This window comes from Echinops telfairi, unplaced genomic scaffold (assembly GCF_000313985.2).
Source record: "Echinops telfairi isolate 266 unplaced genomic scaffold, ASM31398v2 ScPeMD7_7;HRSCAF=31, whole genome shotgun sequence".
Lineage (NCBI taxonomy): Eukaryota > Metazoa > Chordata > Mammalia > Afrosoricida > Tenrecidae > Echinops > Echinops telfairi.
The window spans coordinates 15451234-15455193 of NW_022103904.1; the positions used below are offsets into that span (position 1 = coordinate 15451234).

General features: G+C 39.3%; 1 non-coding gene across 1 annotated transcript; it reads right to left on the minus strand.

Moving 5' to 3' along the window:
- Window positions 1–785: 785 nt before the first annotated feature.
- LOC115868154 lies at window positions 786–892 on the minus strand. Its single transcript, XR_004045441.1, has one exon. It is a non-coding gene; the product is annotated as a U6 spliceosomal RNA (small nuclear RNA).
- Window positions 893–3960: the final 3068 nt, after the last annotated feature.

Consider the following 3960-nt stretch of genomic DNA (forward strand, 5'->3'; position numbering starts at 1 on the left):
ATTTTCCCTCCTGTATTTAATTTCATTTTAGTTTTTATTGATATATTTTCCAGTTAACTAATCTGCAGTTAACACTGGTTAGTTTTCTAAAATTATTTTTTCACATAAATACAAATTGTATTTAGATTTTTAATACTTATTTTCAACATTTTAAACTTCTGAAATATAGTTATGAAGATTTTTGATGCCCACATTGCTAATTCTTACATCTGTAATAGTTCTGTTTCTTTCCATTCTTGGTAATATTTGAATGTATTAATATTTGTGAATTTTGTGTAGTGCTATGGATGTTTTTGTACTTCTATAAATATTCTTAGATGCGGTCAGTTTACTTGGAAACACTTTGATTCTTTCAGGTCATGCTTTAAGTTTTTTGTGTGGACTCTTCAATAACTAGTGCTGGAAAAATTAGATAGCCTCAGGCAGAAGAATGAATGAAACAGGAACCTCGTCTTAGACCATACAAGAAAAATATATATATATATATATAAATATATATCAATTAAAGACCTACATGTGAAAATTATAACCATAAAATTCTTAGAAAAAATCTAGGGGTGTAAATGTGGGACCTACCCTTTAACAATGGTTATCAGCTATAATAAAAGCATGAGCAGCAAAAATCAAATAGATCATTAAGACTTTATGAAGATAAAGTAATTATGCTCATCAAAGGAATCTATCAACACACTGAAGAGACCAAGTACAATTGAGGATAAAAATTTCGAGACCCATAGCTCTGAGAAGGTATACTATTAAAAAAAAATTATATATATATATATTTAAAAAATATGGAACGCTTCATGAATTTGCGTGTCATCCTTGAGCAGGGGCCATGCTAATCTTCTCTGTATCATTCCAATTTTAGTATATGTGCTGCCGAAGCAAGCACCAAAATATATATTTTAAAAACTTCTTCATTTCAAGAACAAAAAGCCAAATATCCCAGTGGGGAAAAAATGAGCAAATAACAGATATTTCACTAAAAGAGTTTGTTCAAATGGCTAACAAGTACAAGAAAATATGCTCAAGGTCTTTAGTTACTAAGGAGGATTAAATTAAAAACAGAGTGAGAATGAAAATAATAAAAACCCAAACCCAACAGATATGGAAAAAATAAATAGGTGTTAGAGAAGATGTGGAAAAAATGAAGCCCTCCTCCATTGCTAGGGGGAATGTAAACTAATGCAGCTGCTGTGGAAAGCAGTTTGGCAATTTCTCCAATGGTTGTCATTGGAGTTGCTTTATGACCTAGAAGTGAAATAGAAAATACAAACAGAAACCTACACACCGCTGTTCATTACAGTACTTTTCAAAAGAGTCAATAGATAGAAAGCACATAACTGTCCAGCCACAGCTGAGTGGATAAATGAAATGCACAATGGAACATTATTTTGCCATAGAGGGAACAGAAGTCCACCACAACATGGATGAACTTAGAAAACATTATGTTGAGCAAAGTCAGGCAATCATAAAGGAACAAATACTGTATGCTCTCCCTTCTAGGGAATATAAAGTCACTAAAGGATAATAGTTGTTGCCACGGGTAAGAGAAAGAGGGGGAAAGAGAGTTTCACCTGGGAGGCATTGCATTTTATCAGAAACTGTAACATCTAAACCAAGCACCCTGCCATCAAGTCCGTGCTGCCTCATGGCCAACCTACAGCCCAGGGTGGAACAGCCCGTGAGCTTCCGAGACTCACACTATTGGGTTAAGTGCTTTCAAGTGGGTCCTGATCCAAGGTGATCCTAGGCACAGCAGAACGGAACGCTGGCCCGTCCTGCACCATCCTCACAATTGTTCCCAGGCTCGTGCCCATAGTGTCCGTCCCTGGGTCAGCCCATCTTATTGAGGGCCTTCTACTTGACCAAGCCTGAAGTCCTTCTCCAGGGAAGTCCCGTCTTTCTCCCGTGGAGTGCCTGCTGGGTTCAAACTGCTGATGTTGCAGTTAGCGGCCCAAAGCAGTGCTGGGAAAAAGATGGTGACACATGTTGCACAGCACGACGTGTTTAATTCATGCCATGAGTTGTATGTGTCGAAATCGTTGAATTGGTGGATGTTTTGTTCTTTATATTTTCACTGTGTGTGTGCACGAGTGTAAGAAAAAACACATGCACACACCAACACTTCCCTGGAGGGCTACAATAGTACCAGTGTAAGGCTACAACTGGATGATTTCAGTAAGACCTTGCTGTGTACTCAATCCTCTTCCTTACTCTGAGCGTTTCTCCTTTGGGTGTTGGAAGTAGGCATTATTCTAAGCTCTGCATGAATGGTGGGTACAGCTCCTTCTAGTGATTTGAAATGTGCCCCTTTGGCCCCCACTTCCCCGCCCAGTTTCAAGGAGTGTCGTCACCTGTATGTGCAGATCAATACTTACTTGAATATTTGGGAGAATGTTCTGCAGATCCCTGGAGGGATCTTTGTATGCAGCTTCCCTTGTCCAATACCGAGTGCCCTGAGAAATGTACCTGCCTTGGTCTTTAGACTCTTAACTTCATCTCCCCAGTCAGAGGAGTTTGCCAAGCTCTCTTTGGGTGCCCCCTCTCTGTGATGCTACCTGGAAAAAAAATCATTATTGTAATACATGGGACATTCATAAAGTTCAACTCATTTTATTTTCTTTGCCAGGAATCACTGTCTGTCATTGCCTTGTACACATTGTCTTGAAAACCAATGTTCCATATATTTGATAATTGTTCTGATATTTCTGGTGGAAAGGTCAATGTGGTCTCTATTAAGCAATGTTGGCCATTAGCAGAATTTCAGGTACCTTAATTTCCCACTTTAATTTAAGTGGTGCTGGATGACTTGCATTAATTTAACAAACCATTCACTAATACTTGTGATTACTCATGGGGGAAGAAATCCTGGTCATGGATAATGCTTTTTTTCTACAAAGAAATAATAGTAAAATACTTAAAGTAGATGCATTCAGACCTAGATACACCACAATGGATGTCAGTCTTCACAATTCTCCACAGCTGTACTTCACTGCTGACCTCCCTGTCTGAATGTGGAAAATGACAACATTAGAAGCTAATTTTAATAACCAGAAGACCAGATTTAAATAGGCTTGAGTGTATGGAGCAGGATGAGAGACTGAAGAGGGCATGGAGAAAGAACAAAGCCTTCCCCCAGTCTCTCTCTCTATATCTCTCTCTCTTTGAATTGTGGAGCTAGAGAAAACTATTGGGAGTGTTATGGAGTACTGAAAAGACAAATAAATTGGTCTGGGAAGAAGTACAGCCAGAGTGCTCCTAGAGGCAAGCATGGAAAGACTTCATTTTACACACTGGGTAGATTGACAGGAGAAATTCTCTATCCAACACAACAGAGAAACCCCTCTTTCTGAGCAGGATTATACCCACAAGGATAGGAATTAGGATTCAACGCACTGGTTTGGGGGTGTTTTTTTTTGGTGTTGGGGAGGAGGAACACAAAATTCAATCCTTAACACAAGTCTACAGAGATCTTGGTTCCAGGATCCTGGAGGCTATACTGAACCTACTCCAGGTACCCTTTTCAGGTTTCTTTCTTAGGGTCAGGGTGAAGTTCAATGGTGGTCAGGATCAATCCATGGGTCGAAGGACTGTATATTGGGGGTAGGAGAGATCTGGTCCATGGAGTGAGGTGATCACCTTAGCCTCTTGGATATGGGAAAATTCTTGCTCTCCTGATGCAAGAATGGATTTCACCATGTATAATAGACAAATAACATAATTTAAGGGTATTTTAAAAATAAAACTACAAGCAACTGATACTGATTAATCCTATTGCTACCCTCCGAATAAAGTCCCTGGATAGTGCACGCAGTTTACAGTTCATTGTTAAGCAGAAGGCTGGCCATTCAAAGGCATTCAGTTGGCCACAGAAGAAAGTGTTTCTCCATGAAGATTGCAGCCAAGGAAACCCTGTGGAGCGCAGTTCTCCTCTGTAACACCTGGGGTTCAACAACT